This window comes from Diabrotica virgifera, chromosome 7 (genome assembly GCF_917563875.1).
Source record: "Diabrotica virgifera virgifera chromosome 7, PGI_DIABVI_V3a".
Lineage (NCBI taxonomy): Eukaryota > Metazoa > Arthropoda > Insecta > Coleoptera > Chrysomelidae > Diabrotica > Diabrotica virgifera.
Genome location: NC_065449.1, coordinates 238,602,066 through 238,624,694, shown reverse-complemented (window position 1 = coordinate 238,624,694; position 22,629 = coordinate 238,602,066). Strand labels below are relative to the sequence as shown.

Here is a 22,629-nt window from a genome sequence, read left to right as displayed (position 1 = left end):
CCGAACTGTTTGAGGGAAATTTGACTTTTATACAGCTGGTAAATTCTCTTATAGATTAATTATCTTTAGAAACTATTTTAGATGACTCAAGAGGCTTATCGTATGGTATTCTCCGCATATTTTGGCTCTTGGTTTTATGGTAGTGCCATAAACTCAGACTTCTGCCATTCTGTTGTTTTTTCTCCAGAGTTGTATATGTTGTGGAGTATCTTTGTGATTATTTCTATTGATTCGCTGTCCCTTAGTTTGAGTAATTCTGCTTGTATATTATCGAAGCCGGCTGCTTTGTCAGAATAAACTTCCTGCTGTAATACTATTGGTCCACGTTTTACCTCTTCTTCTGGCTCAAAGGTGTTATCTCAATGGTCTTGAAACAGTTTCTCTAGTCATTCGTTCTAATTACTCTGTTTGTCCAAGATGATGTTTTCGCCAGAATTAGTTAGATTTCCTTTCTGTGGTCGTCTTAGTCCACCTGTGAATTCCTTAACTTGGCTTAGAGTCTCAATTTTTTCGCCTCTTCCATTGCTTCTTTTTCTTTCGCTTCTCTGATTTTTCTTCTTATTATATTTATTGTCTGTCTTTTTTAGCCTTATTTCGTCCATTAGTTTCAGGATCTCATTTTTGTCATCCATGATTTATTCTTGGTTAATTGATCTGCTTTTAAATTTTTAACCTTTACATTTTGAATTATTTCTGTAATCTGTTCGATCGTTTGTTTTTCGTTTGATTCGTCTCTAATTGATTTTAATAAATCTATCATTAAAACCTTAGAAAGATTAACAAAATACGACAAATAAAATATATACCAGTCATTTTATATATTTAACACAGTTTCTTTATATTTGTCTGTGTATTTATGTAGAGTAAAACCTCCGTTAACCGAAATAATTTTGGGGAAAGCCGTTTCGGATAAAAAGAATTTCGGTTAAAAATAACATTGTTTTTTGTATTCTTCTTGTATCAAATTACATAGTATTCTTGGTCAATGTTGGTTTTAAAAAATTCTATGAGGTGATTTCGTAATGTTTTCTTAATATGAAAATACTGAACAAATCAATAAAATTAAGAAAAATGAACATGTTTTTAAAACGTTGTTTTTTTAATCTTCAATTTTCTTTTGTGTTTTCCTTCGACAACGATGTTTTGTAGCTATATTTATTATATAGCCGTTTCGGTTAAAAAATGTTTCGGTTAAAAATGTTTCGGTTAACGGAGGTTTTATTGTATATAATTTTATAAATAGTTAATTCAAGTAGACAATTAGAAAATATTTACAAACCCTATGAGCCCCTCGAAACGTAGAAAATAATTATCTGCTACACCTCTGAAAATCAAACGTAAAAAACAATTAATTTAGTAGAACGTAATGTTTAGAATATTTACATATATAAGCAGTAAACCTGCCGTAGATTACAATGCGTGCTGAAGCAACAAAGAGGCCACTCCGCAATCGGATGTGACAGAAATCCTGTGAAAAGGATACGTGCCAACTCCAGACGAGCACAAAAGTCCCTGGAGATCGGACATTTAAAGTTTCATCCCATTAGGATTCATAAGGATAAAAGAGAAAGCCGTCGTGCCCTGGTAAATAGTTTAAAATTATCATATAATGTAGCCTCGTGCCGTGGTCGGAAACGCGGAAAACTGACTTGACGTCCTACGCTATCAACAAGTTGCCAATATTCGGCCATTCACGGTCGACGAAACTTTGGTTTATTTCAAAATTAGACATTCTCATTACCAAATATTACCATTTTTTTTTATATATTAATGAATGTGTATTGCAAATATTTTTTGTATTCCTGAAGATTTTTAATAATTAAACGCTTTTCTTTAGTTCAATCGTTTGGGTCAAATCTTTAGACGTTCTTCTTCTTCTTCTTCTTCTTAACTCAGGCGAGACTCGTTAGTCTCTGGCACTTGGTCATAAGACCTTTGTACCAAACCCTGTTCTTCTCCTTAAACTTTAATAAGTCCTGTGGCCTCAACGAAGGCCAACAGTTTTCTTATTGGTAGTTTTAAGATCTCTTCTGGTTCAAACCTCATTTGACCAGTGAAGTTCTGCCTTACATCACCTAGCACACTGCAATAGCATAGTATGTGTATGGCAGTTTCTTCTTCCATTTCGCACTTTCTGCACCATGGTTCATTCACCTTACCTAGTTTGTATAGGTGATTTCTTAAACGACAATATCCAGTCACCATTTCAGTGACCGTTTTGATCTCTCGTTTATTGAGGTTCATCAAACTGTTCGAGAGTTTTTTATCAATATTCTTGATTATTTTTTTAGTCTGGATTTGCCCTTGAGTGGTTCTCCATTTATTTTGATGATTCTTTATCAGCCATTTCTGAACCTCGTTTTTCATAGCATTTTTAGTGATGCCACAGAAAGGTTCTGGGCCTTCAAAAGTTTTTCTCGAGCCTTGTTTCGCTAACATATCTGCTCGTTCGTTCCCATGCACCCCTTCATGACCCGGCACCCATATTAAAGACACTTTGTTGTCTTTTGCCAGGTTATTGAGGAGATCTTTGCAGTTTCTCACCAGTTTTGATTTGGTGAGAGGGTTCTTTACAGCCAGAATAGCCGATGGGCTATCTGTGTAAATGTTGATTCTCTTAGCTTTAGGGTCCTCATCAATTATTTCATCAATGCAGGCCACCAAAGCATCTTTAGACGTTAATTTGACTGCCTTTTCTTTAATACAAATGAATGAAAATTTGCAGACATATGCATTCCCGGGAACAATACACGAATAGTCAATAAATATTTTTTATGTTTATTAATTGTTTAAATAAAAAAAAACGATTTTAATGGAAAATGCTTAAATTCTCTTATTTTTTACAATGTTGAAACTTGAAACTTTTACAGATTGTAGCTAATTGTATGAACTACACATAATTTCACTTTTTACTTTAATTGTTTAGGCCCTAAACAATTAACTTGGGTACGAAAGTGTTTGCGCGGAAAGACAGGCTTACGTTGCATTGAGCAGAGTGCGATCATTAGACGGCTTACGCATCGAAGAACTGCATTGCGAGAAATTAACAGGGTCTACACCGTGAAATAGTAAAGCATTAGAAGAGATGGAAATATGGAAAGACTGCGAAAACTGTAATAGGTGTAAATAATGATTTTGATTTAAGAAATATATGAAGAAATTACAGAAAATGTACAATGTATGTATTAAATATTGAAATAAATGCAAAAAATGTGTCTATCATATACATCCTTTTTTAAACATGGCGATATGTTTGAAAAGTGTAAGACTAAAAAGTAAAAAATAAAGAAATATGAAAAAAATTTTTTTAAGAAACGCTTTTCTTTAGTTACGAGTGACTAAAATTAAAAATATAAAAAAATCAACTAAAAGGCAAAAAATAAAAAAAATCAAACTCGAAGGATTATTCGAAAAAAACTGTTAGATAGATTAAATATTCAAAAATCTCACACATTCGTTAAAAAATTTAAAAAATCTGACACATTCGTTAAAGAAAAGTGTGGGGCTCGTCTTCATCGAATAAACGGTTTGAGGATAAGATACTTTTGTACTTTTCGCACCCCTCGCTTTTCTTTAACGAATGTGTAAGATTTTTTCAGTTTTTTAACGAATGTGTGATATTTATATATTTACTCTGTCTACAGTTTTTTTTTCGAATAATCCTTTGAGTTTGAATTTTTTTTATTTTTTGCCTTTTGGATTTTTGAAGTTATACTTCTTTACCGGCGATAGAGGGTGAATTTTTATATGTTAAAACCTATCAGCCCGGCGCATGCGCATTATAACTTTGTTCTGATTGGATGTTCAAATGACATGTCAAAAATTATCCGATATGGCAGCCGTAGGACAGCTGTGGTTTGGAGGTAAAGGTAAAGGTAAACAAATGTATAATATATTAGTTTTGTTGTTGTGAGGACAGAAACAAAAAAGTTTATAATATTGTAGTGACTTTTAAATAGTTTTTAAAAGCAACAGGTACGTAATAATTGTTAATGTATCATGAGTATAAACCTACCTATTTGATCTGCCAAAATACATAGTATGTAATACTTTTATTTATATAATTTGATTACCATCAAAATTTCTATCAATATTCACCTAATATATTGTTTTCTTACTCTATGTTTTGTTGTATTTTTTCAATTCTAAATCATTTCAATTCAAAATTAAAATAATTTGATCAATTTTCAAAATATCAAAATACCACAAGTTTAATCCGTTTAGTTAGTCGATCTTCGTAAATAATGACACATAGTGTCCGTGGCTAAGCGTTGAAGGCGAATGAATTCCAATACCAACCGCGCTTATCAGCGCTGGTTCGAGTCCCAATAGAAACTTTCTTTTTTGTTTTTTTTTAATACATTTTATGATTGTAAGTATATTTATTATATAATTGTAATTTCAGAAAATACGTATTTAGTTAAAAAAAATTTCGACAATTAATGTTCAGACATCATTTGTGGCTTGTTTAATGTGTTTGTGTGTGTTTTATTCTTTTATTATTTTAATTTTTGGCACTGTTCTAATAAAAATGTTTGAGAAGTAGTAAGTATAAATTAGTTTAATATTTAAACAAAATATAAATAAAAAGTATATTAATTTCGTTTAAATCATATCATAGAAGTGTAACTTCTTACGTGCGTACAAAGTACACACACATTCTTTTTTTAATATTTTCAATTTTAGTCACTCGTAACAAAAGAAAAGCGTTTCTTAAAAAAAATTTTCATATTTTTTTATTCTTTTATTATGCTAATGTCAAAAAAATAATGAATGCATGTCCTAGAAGTGAGACTATCTATATGGATGGGTGGAGTTACAAAAAAGATCAGTTCACACGAGAGAAGGAACGAAAAAGTTGATTTTCTGGTTGGATAGTTAAATAAATCACTGAAGGATATCTTCAAGAATTAATATTACGGTGGACAGGCTAATAAATCAGTCGATAATATCAAAATATTTGTTCACGAATCAACAAATCCTTTTTTAGTCTTTATGTCTCCTCAATGGATAGCTTCTTCTCCTTCAAGTTCCATCCTCTAGGTCTAGGTATCGAAGGTTGGAAATCATCATGGATTCTGGATTATGACTATGACTATACCGCGCGCTGCTCTAAATACACACACCGGCAAAATTAAAAGAACAACTTAAAAATGAGACATGTTTGATCTCTCGAATCTCCTAAACCAGTTGTCCGATTTGAGTAATTTTTTTTGTATGTTGTAGCCTTATTATTTAAGAATATCAGTGTAATAATATTGTTGCTAGACAGGTAAATGTCATTTTATATCGGGTGTAACAATCATACTGTGTTTTTTCCTTAAAGTTTGGAACACCCTGTGGAATATTCTAGCCTATATAAAATATTTAAATTAAGACTCTGTTGTAGCCTAAAGCTTTCTTAACATTTTTTATTAATTTATTTCCTTATGTTGGATAATAAAAAAGTTAGGTACTTTAACAAATAGCCATGTTCTTCATCAATACAGGGTGTTTCTAAATAAGTGCGATAAACTTTAAGAGGTAATTCTGCATGGAAAAATAATGATAGTTTTGCTTTTTAAACATATTATGTCCGCAAATGCTCCGTTTCCGAGATACCGGACGTTGAATTTTTTCTTGCAAACTGACGATTTATTTATTGCTCTAAAACCGGTTGAGATATGCAAATGAAATTTGGTAGGTTTTATGAGGTAGTTATTGCGCATTTTTGACATACAATTAAGAATTTTATGTTCACCATTGGCGTCAGAGGCGTAGCTACCGCCGTATCAGCCGTATCAATTATACGGGGCCACCGACGTTCAGGGGCCCCGGCGCGGCGCGGCATGTCAAAACAAAAGTTCCATTAAAAAATGAACAAAATATTCTACAATTTCACTATTAAAACGCTTTGAATTGAAACAGTGTGTATGGTTTTTCCCATTTTCGTGTAGTGGATTCTTTATCTATATAAATTATATGTATGCATACAGTTGAGTCTGCGAGTCTTTACCCGTGCGTCATTAATACCTGGTGAGATAAAACACATACTTTTTATTTAGCATCATTCTCTTGCACGCATGAAATTAATGACAAACCAGCTGCCGCCTGTTATTAAGTAAAAACACATGTTATTTTTATGAACGATTTAGACTCAGTGTATTGAAAAGAGATAGATACAAAGAAAGACGATTGGGGATGTCTTCACATATTTTAAGTACAATTTCTGGCGTTTTGGTTTGTTTACTTTTGTGGCTGTCAGTTTGTTGAATTTTTTGCTGTTATTTTGTCGAATTTTTGCATTTTGAAGTTTTTTATAGTATACAAACAGTTGTTTTCACAACTAATTTTATATTGGAGTTAGAAATTTTGTAATAAGTTTATGTTATTTAACGATAAATTTTGACAACGTACAAAGCTAACCTCATTGTTGACACAGTTGAATGCTTGTGTTTAAGGTTCCGCCAAAGTGAATAAAATAACAAAAAGAAAATATGTTATTGAATTTTTTTATTAATTGTTTATTTATTTATTAATCAATTATAATAAAATAATTTATTAAGCTACTTCAAATGTAGCTGTAATTATGCACCAAAATTTTTAAGCAAAACTTAAATTTGACATTCTATTTATTTGATAACGTCAAATTTTATAATAACCCGTGATCGGAATAATATCCATTTGCCGTTGTGTTTAGTAAATTTCCGACTTATTTCGTATGCTTTAAATGATGACGCACGGGTAAAGACTCGCGGACTCAACTGTATCTAATTGCCGCCGCTCGCCGATATTCCATAACAACATAGCTTTCTTGTTTTCAAGCTACTTTTCATTATCCATTCATCGTTTGGCTGTATGTGAGACACTGCATAATGTATAATGCCAAATTGCAATTTTAGTACCTAATCGCTTTACCTTTGAATATTTGAAACAGTGTGTATTGTTTGGGTATATTTTCCTGTAATCTATTGTTTATCTATATATTGTATTTATTTATATAAATTTCTGCGAAATTCGAGGTATTTGTTCTTCGAGGAAACACCTGGTTAGAGCAAAAATGATACGGACTTTTTCTCAAAAACATGGTATGTGGGGTACCACAGGGTTCACTATCAGGGATCACTAATTTACAAATCGATGGAAACATTTTACCAGTACTACTGGGAGCAACTCAAATATTGCAACTTTTCATGCAACTATAATTTCTGATCTACTAACAATAAAATCCTGGTCTGACGCTAATAATTTATTCTCTTTTAAGGTGAATACGACAGTAAGTAGCATTATTTAACCCTTGCTTCTTAATAACAGCCAGATTACTACGTTGAGTCTGTAAAATTTCTTGGTATTTTCTTATCGGTTTGTTAAGTAAGAAACTAGCCTCAGCTTGCTATGCAACAAGATCTGTTTCGAAGGAAATCAATTTAGCAACTTTCAAAATAAGATATTCTTTTTCGAGCATCATCTTCGATATGGTCTTTCTTTTTGGAGTTCTAGTATAGCTGCCCAATCCGATATTATTTTTAAATTACAAAAATAGCAATAAGGTATCTGTTTGGCCTCAAAATAGCAACAAAATGCAGAAGCTACTCCAAAGACCATGAAAGTTTAACACTTATTCCTTCTATATTCTATACCTATTTTAGAAACTTTTTGTTTAATTTGTAAACAACTAAATGCCTTTGTAACAAGACCTAATCATGACTACTCAACCAGAAATTCAACCATTGTTGAATGTTATATTCTGCAAAAAACCATACAACTATCTCCCTTTACAATTTAAATCTGTAACATATCTAAGTATATCCCCAAGTTCTGTAAAATAACAAAAGCCTGAAATATCTGAAAGACCATATTTTTATCGATAGAACAGTTTCTTAATGAATAACTAAGAAATTACAGTTACCCTTATGTACAAGTAATTAAAGTATTTTTATCTATATTTGGGTGTGATACGCAGAACTTATCAGTTCCTAAGGTTGTATTGTGGAATTTGCAATTTATTTAAAGTTTGCAATATATTGTTTTTGTTTTATTTCATTAGGTATCTTTTATTTTGCAATATTGACGATTTATGTAATTTCAGTAAACTGTAGGTACTTACTTACTTGTTTTTGTTTTTTTTTCGACTCTTTGTAAGCTTTGTCCATAAAATTGTAAACTTTTCAATGACAATAAAGCATGTTTCTATTCTATTCTATCCTATCCAAGCGTTTTTGCTTCTTTGGTTGATCATTTTTTAGCACTATCCCATATCAGTCGAGGAAAAGGGCCCCGCGACATACTTTGTTACGGGGCCCCTCTGGGGCTAGCTACGCCACTGATTGGCGTGCATGCAATTTCCCAAAGCAAAGAAATATAATCATTGTGACCACGTTCTTCCAACGGAAAAGAATATACCAAGGAACATGGAGATCGCCAGACGGGAAAACTGCTACTGCTATTAAAAAAGTGCTAGTGTGAACTAAATAAACACATAAATAGTAGAAACTTGACCCAGAAAACAAAAATAATAATTTACAAAACTCTTATACCTACTGCCAGTGCTGCCATCTGGATCTAAAACATGGATCATCTCCCAGATAGAGGAAAACCTCTTGCTCATATTGAACGAAGAATCCTGAGAGGACTATTCGGTAGCATCTGTGAAAACGGTATTTGGAGAAGAAGGCACAATTATGAGATATACCACAAAACAAACAGATAACTGGTGGTAAACACGTAATATCTCTCATAAAAATAGGAAGACTAAGAAGGGCAGAAGGGAAGGACCGGCACAGCAAGTGGAAAGTAGATAAAGAGGTGAGCCAAAACTTATATGGCAGGATGATGATTCATGCTAGAAAAATAGGTGCAGCAAACTGGCAACCATTGGCAATGGATAGGGCTGACTGGTGAAATAGTCTTGGGAAAATCGAGGCTCCCCCTTAAAGTTATAGCACCAATGATGATGATATTGTTGAAATTTTCTTAAATTTAATATATACTGAGGTTAAAGTTTGTCATAGGTTGTCGTAAATCATTTTAATATACCAAGTATTACAAAAAGTACTCTTCTTTTGTAAACAAAATATTGGCCTAGAAAGTGTTTTTATAATTGTTAAATAAATTATTAGGTAGTGTGTTAACAATACACTGAGTAAGTTTTATCAGTAGCAAATACACCATCCTTGCATAATTTCTTGCGGATATAGAAGCGTGAAGGTCGCTTCTTCACATTTATATCACCGAATGTGGTTGATTAATGAAACATATTATTGGTTGGCTACAACATAAACACATTCCATATACCAAACTCTTTTTAATGAGAACCACTATATTCTTCAGATAAGTTAATCATAACTTCCTGTTAGATTACCGTAAATTACTGATTAATTTGAAACTTAAGGTTTTTACTAAAGACTGATTAGGTTGGTTTAACAGTGGTTATAAAATATATCGAGATATTTTATTAGTTATTTTTTTCTTAAGAATGGCAAAATGCCCTCACTCACAGAATTCAATTATTTTGATGGTCAAAACATCGAACCCATGCAACAATATCTATCTAAGAAAGAAAAAAGGCATATAGAGGGGAAACCCACTTCATTAGCGACATCCCTATGAAGTCAGCCGCTACAATGTAGGCAATCCTGCGTTGGATTATTAGTTGTCATAAGAAAATATGCTTACTGAAACAGAGGGTTTTCCACTTGTTATTCTGATTAGGTAGTTCCAAGCAAACATGATTTAAAATATATCGTCAAAGACTCTCAAGTTGCAAAACGACCAATGTCGATTTGCAATCAATGCCTAGGGAACCTAACAACATCCTACGGGAGGCTGCCAAGGATTTGTCGGAACTGACCATAAAGAACGGCATGACTCAGCAAAAAATACACTTCACCAACAGCTATACAACAAATGGGAACTCTCCAAACCAACCATTTCCCGGGCCTAGCAGACCAATCAGTGACATATAAAGGATAGATCCCATATTATTTCAGAAACTAACTAAACTGAATTGTTCAGAACAACACCCATTGATGTTGCCTAAGCTAATAATAATAATAATCTGCGTGTTTAAGTAAGGACGTTATCCATTTGTTATACTCGAGAGAGGTACCTCTAGGAATAATTAAAACGATCCAAAACATCTACCAGAACAACACAATAAAAGTAAAAGTGGAAGATGATCTAACTGACCCAATTGAAGCCGGCAATGGGATAAGGCAGGGGGATTACTTGAGTCCTTTATTGTTCAACCTGATCATGGACGAAATAATAAAAAAAAGTAAGAACTAAAAAAGGATATTAAATGGGAGAAAAACAACTAAATAATCTGCTATGCGGACGATGCAATACTAATCTCTCAAAGTGAAGATGATTTACAACGTATGCTGCACCAATTCAACATAATCGCCAGAAAATTTAACATGTTAATTTCCTCACAAAAGACAAAATGCATGGTTATAACAACAGATCCAATAAGATGTAAATTGGAGCTGGAAGGTCAGATAATAGAACAAGTGATGGAGTTTAAATACCTAGGCATCACACTATCTCAGCGATTCCCAACTGGTGGGTCGCGACCCACTAGTGGGTCGCGGGCAGAGTTCGGCACCCACTAGCTGAATAACGTACATATATATCATCATGGGTGAGGGATGGGTCACGAATATGAAAAGACATCAGAAAGTGGGTCGCCAGACATAAAAGGTTGGGAACCACTGCACTATCTAGCTACGCAAGGCTCGAAGCAGAAGTGGAAGATCAAGTGAATAGAGCAAACAGAGCCGCAGGTTGCCTGAATGACACAATATGGACAAATAAAAATATCGGAGAAGAAATGAAAGGCAGAATTTACAAAACAGTCATCAGACCAATAATGACATACGCGGCAGAAACACGACCCGACACAGAGAGGACAAAAAGATTGCTAGAAACAGCGGAGATGAAAACCCTTCGAAAATCGATGGTAAGACTCTATGGGTCAGAGCTAGAAGTACAGATATACGACAGAGATGCAAGGTGTATAACATTAATAACTGGGTAAGACACAGAAGAATAGAATGGAATGACCACATAAGCCGATTGGCAACAAATAGGATAGTCAGGACAGCGAGAGACGGTTCCCCAGTAGGAAGACGACCAGTGGAAAGACCACGAAAACGATGGAACGACAACTTACTAGAGGCATATTGAAAAAACAGACAGTCATGTCTATACAAAAAGAAGAAGAAGTGTTTAAGTATAATGAGAAGATCGCTAAATACAGAGATCTGGAGATACAAATAAGGAGGTGATGGAAAATGGAAAGTACTCAAATGATCTTTTTCTTGATGTGTCTATCCGTGACGAATGTTGGTGATCATCTTGGCAATCTTTATATTATCTGCAGCAGCGCGGAAAAGTTGCACAGATGTTGCGTTGAACAAAGTTGTGAGGTTGTTCAACCAGAATGTTCTTCTTCTTTCTATACTCCAACGATACCTATTGTATAAAATACAAAGGAAGTCATCTTAGTATGTACAAAAAAGCGAAGAAAACTCACAATCCGCCAACGTTAAGAAATATTTCTATTGAATAATAAAAATACATCCACTAAGAAGCTACCCTGGAATCCTCGTATTCATTTTACAATTTGCTTCTATCTACATATGTAAGTGCTAAAATATCTGGTTTGTAAAGTAATAATTTCCTAAAAATGTTCGTTTTTTATTGATGTTTATCAGCCCAACATTCCCCCATTTCTTCCGTCTATGTTGGGTAGTGGAGTGAATCTGGCATTTATGATAATATTTTGCACAAGTCCGCGGCACTTCGGGCATCCAGCCAAGCAACTGTTTAGTGTTTAGGATGATCTTTCTAAATAGAATATAAGGTCATCCACAACCAGTGGCTTATTTTTATCTAAAGAAAGAACGCTGGGGTTTCGATTATCCAGGTCATTTCTAAACAAGATTTCTAAATAGTTTTTAAATCTAAACAACGCTGTTCACTGTTCACTGACATTTTTAAATGATACGATGTATTCATAATGTTTTTTATGTAGGTATATACAAGATATTACGTATATGCAATAACATAATTCAAAAATACATTTGAATCGTTAGACCCTAAAATTTGTATCGTGTATCCGTGTAGACCGTGTATCCTGTAAATAATGGCTGTAAACAACAGATTCTACAATAGACAACAACTAACTCGAACAACTAATAGAAACAAGAATGGTCAAAAATAGATCCGTCCATCTGGATTTTGAGGATCTTAAGAAGGCCTATAACTCGATACCTAGAACCAAGCTATGGAAAGCAATGCAAGACATCGAAGTTATACGAATATTAATAAAAATAATAAAAGCACTACAAGAATACAAAGTAGCTATCAAAACGGCAATAGAATATGCAGTCCATTTAAGACAACAAAGGAACTACTACAGGGCTGCTCCACATACCCTGAAACCATGGAAAAGAAAGTGCGCAGGAATGCGCATACCAGTAAGAAACAAATACCCATATACTTTAAGTTTTGCTGACGACCAAATAGTGATCCCATCCCACAAAACGAAGATGACCTCAGCTTTATGATAAGAAAACTGTAACAGGAATATACAAAGAATGAAATTAGTCCAGGGTAATAAGGTTTTTTCCATGACACTTGAACAGCCAGGGTACTGAAGCGTTTTTTCGATAGGTAATACCTATAAGAGCAAATTGTAACTATTTCCTGCGTAGGATCTGGCGGCCATTTTTATTTATAAACAATTAAGTGTCAAAAATGGCATTTTTCAATTTTTTTCAAATAAATGGAAAACAGGGAAACTTATGGTTTTTTTAGTACAAATATCTTCGAGATTATAGAAAAATCTCTAAAATGACATATTACAAAGTTTGATATACTCATTTATTGTTAATATAATTGCGAAAAAAGGTCGGAATTGCAAAAAAGCTTATTTTCGCAATAACTGTTGTAAAAATTAGTGTGCAGCTTTGAAATTTTTGTCAAATAAGGGTTCTTTGGTGCTTAATATGTAATAAAAATTTCAAAGCGATTCATTCAACTGTTTAAATTTTATTCAAATTGTTTATCCCAGAGAGCATTTTTTTTGCAATAACATAAGTCAGAAGAAACTGATGTTAGAACCATTACACAGATGTCAAATGAAAGAGCATGAGCTATATTTTCAACTGGATTTAAAAAAAGTGAATAAAAAATGAATTTATTAGTAGTAAATAATTATGCAAAAGTATCGTAAATATTTCCTTATAAACTTTTTATTTTGTTATATAAGAAATTATACATATTTATTACAATTTTTTGTCAATTATGATATAGATAACATTACTTGGTAGTTGTGCACTTAAAACAGGGCAAAAAAGTTAATTTTTTTGGAAAAAGGTATTCAAAAAATTTATAAAGAAAAATTGACGAGACTTTTGCATAATTATTTATTACTAATAAATGAATTTTTTATTCACTTTTTTAAACCATGTTGAAAATGTAGCTCATGCTCTTTCATTTAACAACTGTAGAATGGTTCTAAGATCATTTTTTTCTGACTTATGTTATTGCAAAAAAATGCTCTCTGGCATAAAAAATTTGAAAAAAATTTAAACAATTGAATGAATCGCTTTGAAATTTTTACCACATATTAAGCACCAAAAAACCCTCATTTGACAAAAATTTCAAAGCTGTACACTAATTTTTACAACAGTTATTGCAATTCCGACCTTTTTCGCAATTATATTAACAATAAAAAATGAGTATATCAAACATTGTAATACGTCATTTTAAAGCTTTTTCCATATTCTCGAAGATATTTGTTTTAAAAAAATCATAAGTTTCACTGTTTTCCGTTGATTTAAAAAAATGGGAAAATGCCATTTTTTGACAGTTAATTGTTTATAAATAAAAATGGCCGCCAGGTCCTACGCAGGAAATAGTTATAATTTATTCCTATAGGTATTACCTGTCGAAAAAACGCTTCAGTGCCCTGGCTGCTGAAGTGTCACGAACAGGGTATATTTTTGTCTTATTACCCTGGCCTAAATGGAAATAAAAACCTAAAGGAAACTGAATACCTAACAACGGAGAATACAGAAATAAAGCAGCTGGAAATAGAGAAGGTAAACAAATCAAAGGAACAGACAAGTACAAGTATTTAGGTTTCATACATACATATCTACGGGGGTCCTACAGCCTCTGCCGCATCCCGCATTTCGATCTCCACCTTTTTCGGTCCGTCCATTCTTCCTCATTTATGGCTCTATCTCTCATTATTTCTCTGATTCCTTCTCTCCATTCCAGTGCTGGTCTTCCCCTTCTTCTTCTATTCCATGGAACATAGTTTAAAGCCTGTTTTGGCCATCGTTCATCATCCATTCGCATTACATGCCCGTACCATAAAAGTTGTTTGGATTCTATTGTATCTACGGTATTGTAGATTCTTCTTGTCCTTCTTCTTATTTCTTTATTTGGGATGTGATCAAGTCTAGATATCCGACACGCTCTTCTCAGATAGTCCATTTCTACTACTTCCAGTTTTTTCTTTTCATTCATTGTCATTTGCCAACATTCAGATCCGTACGTCAAAATTGATTCTATTTCATAAATTTAGGTTTCATAATATCAAAATAAAGGAACAACTGAAGAAGATTTAAAAAATAGACAGCATCCAAAAATTGAAGCTGGTACTGTGGGATAAGAACATCACGATAAAAAGAAAAAGAAGAATCTATAACACCATGACAAGAAATATCCTGACTTATGAGTGTGAAAATTCGATAATAAATAAGACAACCAAAAACAAAATAAGAGCAACAGATATGGAATTCCTAAGGAGAAGCTGCAGAGTAACAAAAAGAGTTAGAATAAATAGATAGCACAGAGATTAAGAAAATAATGGGAATGAACTCAGATATTATAGACTACATAGAACAGAAGAGACTAACTGATACGAACATGTCAAAAGAGCAGACAAAAAACGTTCGACAAACAGAATAACAGAGTGGATCCCGTTAGAAAGAAGGGACGGAAGCAGACCTCAAAGATCTTTCAGGGATGAAGTGGACGAAGCAATGGAAAGAAGAAATCTGCAGGAACGGGATTGGCCAACTAGAAAAAACTGGAGAGGAGGGTTGAGTGAAGGAATACATTGAAAACTGTGGAAATTCTTAGTATATTATATAATATACCGGGTGTCCACTTATACATATTTTCCCCCATTTTAACTGCCTATAACTTCTAAACGGCTCAAGATAGAAATATGCGGTTTTCGCTGAAATGTTTTATTTTAGTAAAAGCTTTGTCTGAATGGATTGAATTTTTTATATTGCTTTCAAATACGAAAACAAAAATGGCGGATTCTTTAAAAAAACGTTGTTGACTTTTTTTAAATGGGACACCCAGTATATTTTTTTTGTAAATTGAAAGAAATGTCATTCACCTATCCAGCGATATAAAGTTTTTCAAAATCAGTTGTCAAATCACTGAGTAATTAATTTTTAAAATGAGAGGTGCAACGTGGATATCACATACCTAAATAACATAAATAAGCAAATTGATATTATGTTATGTGATTTCCACATTGCATCTCTCATTTTAAAAATTAATTGCTCACTCATTTGACAACCGATTTTAAAAAATTTTATATCCCTGGATAGGTAAATGACCATTTTTTCAAGTTACAAAAAAATATACTGGGTGTTTTAATAAAAAAAAGTCAACAACGTATTTTTTTTTTCAAAAATCCGCCATTTTTGAAGTTATACTTCTTTAGGCGCGATTTCATTGAGGGTGAAATTTTATAAATCTGCGCGCATGTGCACACCTTCAGTATGGTATTAGTCGTTATACGGGCTCTGATTGGGTGTTGAAATGATCTGTCAATAATTGTTCAATATGGAGGTTATCGGTAAACAAAAATATTGTATATATTAGTTTTTAGTGTTGTGAGGACAAAAATAAAATCAAATTTATAATTATAGTGACTTTTTAAATAGTTTTGAAAAGCCGCATGTACGTAATTCTAAATGTTTCAGTTGTATTCCAATAAAAAATTATCTTCATACCTATCTATTTGGAAAATGTAAAAAAAATAAAGTTACCTATTAGTAGGCAATACTTTAATTTACATAATCTGATTACGAACAAACTTTCTACAAATCTTCATCTAATATATCGTTTTCTTACTCTATATTTTGTTGTATTTTATTTCGACAAAAATCAAACTAATAATTTGATTAAATTCATAATATATAAATAAACAAAATGTCAAAAAGTTTATGATGTAAACGTTTAGTTTGTGTATATTCCCACATGAAGTATACGCGAAGGTGGTGCATTAGGAAATCGCTTTGCAAGTTGTTATTTTTTTATTTTTTTGATATTAGATTTTATGATTGTAAGTATATTATTATATAATTTTTTTCAGAAAATACGTATTTAATTAAAATTTTTGGCAACAATTATTGTTCAGAAATCATTTGTGGCATTTTTCAATGTGTTTGTGTGTGTTTTATTCTTTTGTTTTTTTAATTTTTGGTATTGTTTTAATAAAAATTTTTGGAAAGTAGTAGAGAAACTGTTTAAAGTATATTGATTTTGTTGAAATCATATAATAGAAGTATAACTTCTTACGTGCGTACAAAGTAAACACATTCTTTTTTTATTTAAAAGCGATATAAAAAATGGTCATTTACCTAAAAAATTCAATCCATTCAGACAAAACTTTTACTAAAATAATACATTTCAGCGAAAACCGCATATTTCTATCTTGAGCCGTTTAGAAGTTATAGGTAGTTAAAATGGGGGAAAATATAAGTGGACACCCGGTACAACCGGTTCCGAAAATCCGTATATGTCCTAAGACCTCAACATGGCCTAAGATAGTTCTCAAGACAATTTGTAGAACAATTACTTGTGTTTTTGAAAAAATTTTACAAAAATAGCTAGCTGACCAACCAACTAGCAAATCTATAAATTTTGCAATCACGTGCCACGCATGTCGACACATTTTAAACACCAACAAACGAAAACAAAAGGTGTTTCATTACGACGATGGACTCACGGACAAACAAAGAAAATAAAACAATTAACTATCGATTATCACAGTGGCATGCTGCTCGGACCGACATGCCTATTTTGTTGTGACAAACATATTCGCAAGATGTGGTTTGGTTCATTACTCTTCGCTAAAGTGGAAGTTCGACTAAAGCATTGTCTGCTGGAACCGTCTACTCAGCATGGCATATAAATTATTAGAAAAGCTTCTCCTCAACAGTCACGGGTTGCTTGAAAATGTCCCCACTGAACAAGCAAGCTTTCGGCCTCATCGAAGCTGTACTGACCAAGTCTTGTCATTCTTCTTCTTCATGTACCATGTCCTTTCAGAACTTTGGTTACCATCATAGCTATCCTAATTTTATTAACTGCCACCCTAAATAGCATGCTGGTATCAACACCGTACCAATCTCGCAAGTTCTTCTTCGTCCTGGACTGCGTTTGCCTGCTATTTTTCCTTGCATGATATTTTGTAGCAACCTATATTTGGGACCTCTCATTACATGTCCGAAATACTCTAGCTTTCTCTACTTGATGGTTTTTATGATCTCAGTAGTCTTGCTGAGACGTTCTAGTATTGTGGAGTTTCGAATCTTCTCCACCCAGGAAACTTTTAAAATTCTTCTATAACACCACATTTCGAATGCCTCAGGCGATTTAGATCGATTTTATTCACAGTCCAGGACTCGACACCGTAAAGTAAGACCGAGAACACGTAGCAGCGAAGTAGGCGGATTCTTAATGCCAATTTTAGGTCTCTGTTACATAACACCTTGGACATCCTTCTAAAAGCGGCTCTAGCCTGCTCTATCCTAGTCTTGTCATTAGCAACTTGTATAGAAGCTAATTTTCAAAAGAAACAAAAAACAGCAACAGTATTCATAGATCTAACAGCAGCATGATACTGTTTGGAGACAGGGATTCTGGCTCGTATTATCCACTTTAGAAAAATAATTAAGCTCATTGGAAACATGCTGACAAACAGAACCTTCCAGGTCATAATAGGAAAGGAGACGAGTAGACAGATCAAACTTAATAATGGCCTTCTGTACGGTTCTGTTCTTGCCCCTTTACTTTTCAGCCTCTACATATATTGCTGACGTGCCTGCAACCGAATCACGGAAGTTTGGATATACTGATGACAGGACCCTTGCAACAAGCCACCAATCTTTAGAATCTACAGAAATGACTTTCACGAATAACCTATCCATCCTTAGCGAATACTTTAATGGAGATTACAACCAACTACTACAAAAACTGAAGTATCCGCTTTTCATCTCAACAACAGGCTGGCAAACAGAGAATTACGTGCTGTGTGTAAATACAGGTATAGTATTTTTACTACAAAAGCTATATTACGTAGGTCAAAATTTTTGACGTAAGAGAACTGTAATGAAAAGTCACATTCTAACGTTTTGACAGTTCTCTTACGTCAAAAATTTTAACCTACGTAATATCGCTTTTGTAGTAAAAATACTATAAAAGAAAAATACTTTGCATAGAAATGCAAAGAGGTCGGGACCTTCAAAAGAGACACAATCTATTTAATCTACACAAGAAAACTAAAAAATGGCAGGACTAAGAAAACTGCTGTTGCTACATAAGGTCAGTTTAGAAAGGTTCTCTCCGTGCCAGCAAACCCCTAGTTGGGAATTTCACGTTGCTATGAAGTAAATGACCTTGAAATTGAAACATCCTATAAGAAGAGGAGTCCAAAAAGGATATGTACTATCCCCTCTACTTTTAAACAAATGCTTAGAAGAGATGCTTAAAGAGGAACTTAGAAGACATCAATGAAGGCATATCAATTAACGGAAAATTAGTGAATAATCAATAATCTCAGATATGCAGACGATACAATTCTCCTTGCTGACAGCAGAAAAGCGATGCAAATTTTGAATGACCGCACTACGCATGCACTACGCAGTACTGCGAGAGGTATGGAATGACTCTGAACTCAAAAAAAAAACAAAAATCAGGATTGCCAGGATAAACAAGATTGAAAACGAAACAATCTACGTTAAAGGAAAGCTTTACATAAAGTACCCAAATACTTGGGATGTGAGCTAAATGAATAATGGGACGTCACCCTTAAAATCAAATGACACATTGAGATGGCCAGAAACGCTTTCAATAAGATGAAAGCAGTAGATATAATGCAATGGAAAACTGGGAATAGAAATTAGAACTAGACTCTATGAGATGCTACCTATTCTTTGTCCTTTTATATGGAGTTGTGCCTGGACAATTAACGACTCAGCTTCTTAAGAAAGACTTGACAGCTTTAAGATTTAGTGTTTTCGAAGAATGTGTATAATATCATGAACAATACATGTAACAAACACGGAAACATTAAAGATGAAAAAGGAAAAAGAAGTACTCAACACCATGAAGGAAAAAAAAATGAGCTACTTTTGTCATATACTAAGAAATTAAACATATTATTATGAGTTGAGACGATTGGTTACCAGGCGCGGATCCAAGGGGGTGTCAATGGAGTCAATTGCCCCCTCCTTGAGACCTGGCCTGGTGTCTACTGCCACTGTTTTTAAGAAAGAGATTACGTTTGAACATAAATAGTGAATTTTGTGTCCTGTTGATAACTGAAACATAAATATGGCAGAATTCCTTGGAATCGAAAACTTTTAAAAGTCTTTCTTCTTCTTCAGGTGCCGTCCTCGTTCAGAAGTTTGGCTATCATCAAGGCTATGCGTATTTTTGATACCGTAGATCTAAATAATTGGCAGCTGCTGCACTTGTACCAATCTCTTAAATTCTTCAACCATGAATGTTTTCTTCTGCCAATGGATCTTTTACCTATTATTTTTCCCTGAATAATTAATTGTAGTAGCTGTTACTTTTGTCCCCTCATTATATGTCCCAAGTATTGCAGTTTGCGCTTTTTAATAGTAAGCGCAAGTTCTTTTTCTTTCTGCATCCTTCGCAACACTTCCATGTTTGTCACTCTCTCTGTCCACGATATTCTCAGTATCCTGCGGTACATCCACATCTCGAATGCTTCTATTTTCCTTGTATCGATCTTTTTCAGTGTCCAAGCTTCCATTCCATAGAAAAGAACTGACAGCACGTAACATCTCATGAGGCGAATTTTAAGATTTAAACTTAGCTCTCTTCCGCATAAAACTGTTTTCATTTTGGTAAAAGTAGCTCTAGCTTTTTCTATTCGGATCTTGATTTCTTCAGAGTTGTCGTTGTTTTCATTAATAACAGTTCCCAGGTAATTATATTTTCTAACACGCTCAATTCTTTGATCATGTACGGTTATGTCAGAAAAATTTTGTGGAGATTTCGACACCATCATTATTTTTGTTTTTTTGATTTTAAGTGATAAACCGAACTTTTCGCTGCACTCTACTATTCTGTTTATCAGTGTTTGGAGATCTTCCGGAGTTTCTGCTATTAATACTGTGTCATCAGCGTATCTCAAATTGTTTATTAAAGTGCCATTTATTTTAACTCCTATATCTTGGTCAGCAAGGGCTCTGTTTATAATATGTTCTGAATATAAGTTAAACAAGGTTGGTGAAAGTATGCATCCCTGCCTTACGCCTTTTTTGATCTCGAGTTCCTCGGTTGTTTCCCGTTCGACCCTAATATTCGCCTTCTGGTTATAGTAAATATTGAAGATAATTCTGAGGTCCCTTTTATCCAAGTTTTTCTCTACCAACAGTCTCATCAGGTGTTCGTTGTGAACTTTATCGAACGCCAAAAGTCTTTGGAACATAATAAATGAAAAAGTCCCACAATAAATCTGTTTATTGCCATCTATTCAATTCAATGCCAGAGACCAGATGAAAATAGCCATTGCTGGTGCTATGTTATGGTAATTTGATCATTTAATAAAACCCCCCGAATAAAAGCCGCTTTTAGAAAGATGTCTAAAGTATTATGTAACAGAGACCTAAAATTGGCATTAAGGATCTGACTACTTCTCTGTTACGTGTTCTCGGTCGTACTGTATGGTATGGTGTCGAGTCTTGGACTGTGAATAAAATCGATCTAAATCGCCTTGAGGCTTTCGAGATATGGTGCTATAGAAGAATTTTAAGAGTTTCTTGGGTGGAGAAGATTGGAAACGCAACAATACTATAACGTCTCAGCAAGACTACTGAGATTATAAAAAGCATCAAGAAGATATAGCTGGATTACTTCTGACATTTAATGAGAGATCCCAAATATAGGTTGATACAAAATATTATTCAAGTGAAAATAGCAGGCAATCGCAGTCCAGGACGAAGAGGAACTTCATGGTTGATTTAGGGTGGCAATAAATAAAATTAAGATACCTATGATGGTAACCAACGTTCTGAAAGGACATGGTACATGAAGAATAAGAAAATAACAGCCCAACCCGATCAATCCTGTGTACGCCAGCCACGAGAAAAATTTTATTTCATTGCCCGCACCTTACAAGGTTGCTGGATCCGCCGTTGATTGGTTATACAAGTGAAAGTGGAAGGAAAAAGAGGACCGGTGAAAGAGGTTTGGTCGAAATTTAAAGAGATTTAAAGCAGTTGAGTGAAAACAACAATAGAATTCTTCAGAACCGCTACAGACAGAATAACATAGGCCGTGATGATTGCCAATATCCTTAAAGGATGAAGCACACGAAGAAGAAGATAATCTTATCAGGAACAATGTTACTGACAACAAACAAACCAAACAACCAAACTAAACCCAACTAAACTAAACAAAAAGATAATACCAATTTGATAACATTTAAAGGGTTTTTCCCATGTATTTAGTGTCTATAACCAAGTAGGTAAACCTTGTAGCAACACTGAAGATGGAATTTTCATTCCGAAAGCGTTCTATGATGTAGCCCGAAGGGTTGTTTTTAATAAATATATCCTTTATAAAAGATTTTTTATTAAAAATTTTACTTATTCTACTAAACACAAAATTGATAGATCTTATACGGTTTTATAGCAAACATTTTTGACTCAAGTTAAATAAATTTAGAAATATAAAGGCGGATCCACATTAATAAAAATTTGTGTGTGTGTTGTATTTTTAAATACAGAAAAATATTTGCTGCACAAATTTAAATCTGCAGCGGGATTACGAACACTCGATGCGAGATCGCAAAACGAACCGTAGGCAAACTCGATGCGAATACACATCGAAGACAAAAGGTGATTACGAACTGGGTTCGAGTAGACTGTCAGAAAATCATCGGCAATTCTCGTATTTTTGAACCTACGGGATAATATTTCGAACAAATGGAATAATGTGCACGTTATATGTCAAGGAATTTCTCTCATTAACCTCAATAATTATTACAATAGAATATAAAATAAAGTTTTTATTACATATTTAATTGTTATAAACGTTTATTTTATATTCTAAGGATGATACAGTGAACCTGTACCTAGATATATAAATATATGATTTTCGAACTTGAGTAGAATTTAAGATTATGATTTTTTACCGTTATTAAAGATTAAATGGCCAGGGAAAGATGGGAGACGTTATATAAAAATATTACTAAAGGTCGTAATGGTCACTGCTAACTACCTATTCACTTCATCGAATTCTGTCTGAGCTTTCCTTCACATATTTTTAAAATAGGAATAAGTATGT

General features: G+C 33.5%; 1 protein-coding gene across 2 annotated transcripts in view; it reads right to left on the bottom strand.

Annotated features, from left to right (window-relative positions):
• LOC114328000 (zinc finger protein 91) overlaps positions 1-22,629 on the bottom strand; it is a 448,200-nt gene that overhangs the window by 324,435 nt on the left and 101,136 nt on the right. The window contains exon 2 of one of the 2 annotated variants that reach the window (XM_050656367.1): positions 1,280-1,324. The exons of the other annotated variant lie outside the window; for it this stretch is intronic. The gene's annotated coding sequence lies outside the window, so the exon portion shown is untranslated. The remainder of the gene's footprint in view (positions 1-1,279; positions 1,325-22,629) is intronic. 2 annotated transcript variants of the gene reach the window in all.